The sequence below is a fragment of the Syngnathus scovelli genome, chromosome 17, assembly GCF_024217435.2.
Source record: "Syngnathus scovelli strain Florida chromosome 17, RoL_Ssco_1.2, whole genome shotgun sequence".
Lineage (NCBI taxonomy): Eukaryota > Metazoa > Chordata > Actinopteri > Syngnathiformes > Syngnathidae > Syngnathus > Syngnathus scovelli.
The window spans coordinates 10,575,476-10,581,783 of NC_090863.1; the positions used below are offsets into that span (position 1 = coordinate 10,575,476).

Here is a 6,308-nt window from a genome sequence, read left to right on the forward strand (position 1 = left end):
AAAAACAAAGAACATAGAGCATAAAAAAGGGGAGAAAAAATACAGAATATAATGCTTCCAAAATCAAGAAGAAAAAAAAAATAGCAGTCCGTTAGCCTGCTCCTGTCCACTGGTTCGAGACAACGGTAAGGTTGTCTCATTACCAGATTGTCCATTTATCTCCACATACACTTCGAGGTGGTGAATTTTCATCTCTAATACCGCTAACTTCTGAAGAAGTTCGTGATGGTCATCAGTAGAAAAGGAAGAAAGCGCTCTACAGCCACTGTATGCAGTGCTCTTAATTTCCAGCAGGGGCGGCATCGTCAGCTGCCAAATTTCTCATTATTGTCAGTGTGAAAAGAGTTTGGCATAATTTTGGATTTACCAAGAACGCAATTTTGGACAAGACTGATTAGCAAGTACTCTGAAGCGCACAAAAAACTCAAGTACTCATGAACAGTCAACATATAAAATACCATTTACGCTCACAATTAGATTTATGGAAAATTTGGAGTGGTCAATCTGGAGTTTGCATGTTCTCCCCGTGCCTGTGTGGGTTTTATCCGGGCACTCCGGTTTCCTGCCACTTCCCAAAAACATGGGAGGTAAGCCATAGAAAATAAAACATATGTCTAAAGTGACACACACACATGCACGCCTTGTCATGGACACTCACTTCATTTTCTTTTATTTTTCAGCATCTTGCCTTAAAATTTAGCCATGATAAATTGAAAAGATTTTTGTTTTTGTTGTCCCTGGAGTCTTTTGTCCTTTTATGACAACTCAAACATGCTGGGCATTTGGTGAGAAAGTTCCACTCAAAATTTGCCTTTCAAATGAAGTTCATTAAATTGTTGTAGAAATAAGTGAAAGCCATAACTGCCAGGCCTAATTCTCCTCTGCTTCTCTCCTGAGACTCTGCCACTAATTATAAAATACATAAAATATGCAGTGAATCCCAGCAAGACAATGGCAGGAATTTTTAGCTCTGACATTTAGTGTTCACACTTGCATTATTCACACACACTTCACGTATTTACCCTTCTTTCCTGCAAGGATCTAAGCTGTAAAAGGCACGAGTGTCTCAAATACACATTGGTGAGAGCATCTGTTGGAACAGAGCTGCTAAATTAACCACACCCTGTCAGATATGACAACAGAGTGTCAAGGGGGATCTTGTTTATTGGATGTTTTCTTTTTTTTCCCCACCATTTTGCATCAGTGTAATTAAACAAGTAAATATCGGAACTGTGCTTGTACAATATGACGAAATGTAATGAGATGCTGCTATATCCCAACATCATTTACCACCAACTTTCCACTGAGTTATGAACGCCATAGGCTGATGTTTAACCTCCTGACTCATTTCAGTAATTCCTTCTACAGCCTGGAAAAATAACATTAAGTTTGACAGATACGGCCTTCATTTCTTGGGCAATTGAAAGCATAGACTCCTCGAGTTCGTCCACTGTGTGTGCATTGAGATTTGCACAATCGAGTCTCACTATTGGATTTTCCGCAACTGGGGCTCTCAATTGAACCATACACAAATGCATACAAGGCAGTTGGCTTGTACAATGGCAAACACCAGAACAGCTAGAGGTCTTTCTGCATAAAAGGCCAGCCCTACTGTATTTCCAGCCCAGCAGCTTGCCACTCACCGTTTTTGTGTTTCACCAAGGCAACAGCATGCAGCAAGGCTGAAAATCTACTATATAGCAATAGAAAGCCCACTGCAGTGAAGCATTGAGACTTATGGAAGATAGGAAAAAGCTAAGGACAAAACACAGAACACGGATGGCAAGGTTCAAGACCACTCAAGACAACAACAAAAATTGTGTTCAAATGTTATATTATATTTACCGTAAACTGAGACTTTACAATTTGGATTGGAAGTGCAGGCCACAATGTAGTAGCTCGTGCGATTTTGTATTCAGAGTACTGATAGTTCAAGTACTTTTGATACTGTATACATTTTAATTGCCACAATGACAAAAAAACTCTGACGCAAATGATGATTTACTGACGTGTCAAATTGTGGCAGTACAGCAGCAACCACTACCAAGGTGAAGTACCGTATTTTCCGCACTATAAGGCGCACCAGATTATAAGGCGCACCTTCAATGAATGGCCCATTTGAAAACTTTGTCCATATATAAGGCGCACCTGATTATAAGGCGCACCTTCAATGAATGGCCCATTTTAAAACTTTGTCCATGTATAAGATATATACATTTGGCCCGCGGGCCGGACTTTGGACACGCCTACTGTAGTGGCTCAATATTGGTCCATATATAAGACGCACTGGATTATAAGGTGCACTGTTGGCTTTTGAGAAAATTGGAGGTTTTTAGGTGCGCCTTATAGTGCAGAAAATACGGTACATATCTGTGACTCCTATCGGCAGCCTCCACAAGCACAAGATATCTTGAAATAATACTTGCCCATCCCTAGTTAGCAGCCAAATAAAAAGTATGTATGCATCCCAATGAAATTGGAAGCCAACATGAACAACCTTTCATCAATCTATGAGGCTGAATATATAAAAAAAAAAAAAAAAAAAACAAGTGATTCCAATGTGCAGCTTTGTTGGGTGACGTGCATTACACAGATGGGCTGTGGCTGGAAATTGCTTGCTCTGTGTGTGTTAGAACATATTGAACGCATGTGCACCGCGGCGGCCTTATTGGCGCTGTCTTTGGCCGCTCTCCAGTTGGACAAACAAACAGCCATATGGTCAATTAAGGTCCATCAATAGACTACCTCTGTAAACATCTTTACTGCTGATAATAAACAACAACCTGTCAGCAGCATGCACAACTGGGAGTCATGTTATCTAACCTCCAGCTCCCACATCCAAAACCTGCTATTTGCCGATAACCTGTGAGGGAGCAATCTTATTTGTCACTTCCCATGTGCCATTGATTGAATATATAGACTAATTCAAGGGTGCCCTCTTTCTATTAGTACCTAGTTTAATCTGTCAATATTAAAACTCAATACAAAAACCTGTGGTTAAGTAACTATTTTGTAAGTTAAAGTGGTATTTTAACATGCTGAAGGGAGTAGAAGTGTAAAAATGTACATTTAAATACAGTGGAAAGTCGCAAGTTTGAGAATATTCTGAAATGTTCACAAACAGCGGCAATGTTTGCCTTTGAAATGAACTGAAGTGCAATTAATCCCTTCCCGCTCTGGACAAAGTTATTTAAAACCTATTTTTATCAAAAGAAAATGACTATCACACACACTTTATTATAAAGGAATTATTTGCTTCCAAATTACTGTGCAACGCTAATATTTTCAAATACAGTACATAACATTGCAGTATTAAGTCCCTGCATGCATAGGGCAACGCCATCTTTATTACTTGCTTGCCAGTTCATTCTTGTACAAATAGGTCCACTTTAAATCACGAGGGAATATGTTGATATTTTGCCAGAAAGCAAATTCTGGTAATTGAAAAGGCCAAGGGGGATAAGAAGCGCAAATTACAAGCACAGCACTGCAATATTAGCTCACCTCGGGCAATGTTGAATTTCGACAAGGGACGTACAGTATTAAAGATACCAATACATTATTGTGTGATCAATCTGCCATACAGCAGCTGAGATGATACTGTGTGTGTTACTGATGAAGAACTCCTACGGAAAAATCGTAAAAATCACAGCAGTGCATTTGAGAGCAATACACACATATGTGCAATATGTGTATATATATATATATTACATACCACTATCTAATTGAGTCTATTCTCTCAAATCTCCTCTATACCTATACTGTATATCTGACTGCTTTATTAAACAGAATAACGTTTACTGCGTAAGGCAGACTGATACCGAACACCATCTTAAGGCCTTTTTCAGCTATGAGCTGAAATGAAAAATGTAATCCCATCCCTTTGGTCTCATCTGTGCTCAGTTTTTATTGCCACTGATAACGTGCACAAACACCAGAAGAGGTAAGGCTGCAAAATATTGCTACTCCTGATATATATTCCAATAATAAAAAAAAAAATGTTATATTAGAGAATATGGATGGGGGGGGTTGTCGCATTTGTTTTAATTCTGTGGGAGGTGGTGCCAGTCGGTCAATAGAGGCAAGAGTCATTTTATTTCAACATTACAATGGTAAATGAGTGTTGCAGTCGGGAGGCTGTGACCCTGTCGTGCCAGAAATATGCTCCGTATTGTAACTGTGTTGCCTCCGGTCGAGATGCTTAATCAAGGCCAATTGCAAGGCCGTCATCTCATCGCTCTAGCAGGCGACACATGTTGATGTGTCATTCTTGTCATTGCAAGCATCCCGGCGGAACTACAACTCAATCATGTTTTGATTATGATGAGATCAAAAGAAGGCGTACAGTGTGTAAAAAAATAAATAAAATTAGTCAGGGCGTCATGGATCATGTATTTGATAATAACGAGACTTTAAAAATGTAATCAGCTGAGGTTGTAGAATTTGAGTTTAAATAAACAAGAATTCATTTGAAGCTTGAAACCGTCATAAATCGGAAGCAATGAACCAATCAACAGGATTGCCTCCCTTTGCATAGAAGGCATTCCGATTTAAAAAAAAAAAAAAAAATTGCCTCTATGAGAATTATTTACACAACGTCAACAGTAAAAATGATGGCACACAGAATTTCTTCTCGGGTAAAAACTGTGTTTGCGTGTGGATGCATGCATAGGCCTATCACGATCATTTTTTCTGGATGATAAATTTTCACAGAAACCATCATGATGAAATAGAGTATGGTTGTTCTTGTATTTTTTTCATCTGCTTGTATTTTCTTTTTCCTGTCACTTATAACTTGCTGATTTTAGAGCTAACATAATTAAAGTACTATGATTACTTATGAAGTCAAAAGCCATTGTTTAATCAAGTGTAGACTTTCAAACGTTAATCACATTTTGCAAATTCTTTTTTGGTCCTGCACTAATAAACCTATGCATTCAATCTTTCAGTGATTTTCACCTTCAGGAGAATCAGGAGTAAACCATTTAGTAACACTGTTATGTTCTTCAGGCAGAGTGAAATAAGCAGTGTCTTATTGGCGTCCTGAGGTGACAATACAGTCTCAAGGAGAGCCCAATTATTAGGGTAAATGTAGCAAATTAATGTATGCTGCAAGGAAAGAGGATTAATTTGTCCTCAAACAGATCATGACAATGTACCGGATGACTGATTTTAACATCTACCCCGCGGAGGCCTTATCTTTCGCTATTTGCTGTCTGCTAAAGCAAGATTTCGGGTGGTGAACCAATAACTCTTCTTACAAAAAAGGAAGAAGAAATATGATTTTTGAAGCTTCTTCAAATGACATAAAATAGAGGTGCCTCATTCCTGTCTCGAAAGTGGCAGCTGCAGAGCTAAATATTGGGCAGTTTCTATGTCTTGCCATCAAGACAACGGTTCTTAATTAGTCTTCAAATTGTAAGCCTATAAATCAAATGATAAGCCATGCTACTAAAATATAATTTCATGACACATGCTCCTCCCGGGAATTTCTATTATGACCACTACATCGGTCCGTTTTTAGCCTTGTTTGTTATTTTATACAATTAGGTTTGCCAAAAAAAAAAAAAAAAATACAGTTCCTTTATCAAGGGTACAAAGCATCCTCAAGGGTATAAAGACATTAATAAATGAGTGGAAATGTTTAGGCAGACATAAATGAAAGCTAGTGTGCATGATTAATAAACATTGTGCAGCCCTTTGTAGTCCCCTGCTTTCTATAAATGATGGGGGGGGAAACAAATGTCATCATTAGGCAGCTCATTCAAAGTACATTACTACTTGGGCCTTTAATCACAGATGGAACGAGTGTATACGTACTATCAGACAATTTCTACATGTGATTCATTAGTTTCTCTTGAAAGTGTATCAGAAAGCTTTTACAAGCTGCTAAATCAAAGAGTAGCATGAAATTATATCTGTGCTGCACAAACAAAATCTTGTGATAGTATGTAATTGCGTTATATATATACATATATATATATAAAAAAAAGATGTGTGTAGGATAGAACTCTCGGAAACATAATACAAAATGAATCAGTGTCCTTTGTTTTACATCACATTTAATCATATTAACCTTATAACAAAAGCAATGATCATAATAAATGCTCTTTGAAGGTTAAACAGCCCATTGTAAACCACTGGCTGGTTAAATAATAGGTCCGTTTTAAAACAACCTTAACTGTCAATGTGATTCCTCCGCAATATATTACATGCATGTGCATTAGACTGCCATTCTTGGCATTGTGTCTCAAAACTTTTAGTGTAATGGCAACAAAGAGAAATGATGAGGCCTGAGGTGCTCTTAC

General features: G+C 38.0%; 1 protein-coding gene across 2 annotated transcripts in view; it reads right to left on the reverse strand.

Annotated features, from left to right (window-relative positions):
* brinp2 (bone morphogenetic protein/retinoic acid inducible neural-specific 2) overlaps positions 1-6,308 on the reverse strand; it is a 76,784-nt gene that overhangs the window by 38,247 nt on the left and 32,229 nt on the right. The gene's annotated exons all lie outside the window — the stretch shown is intronic.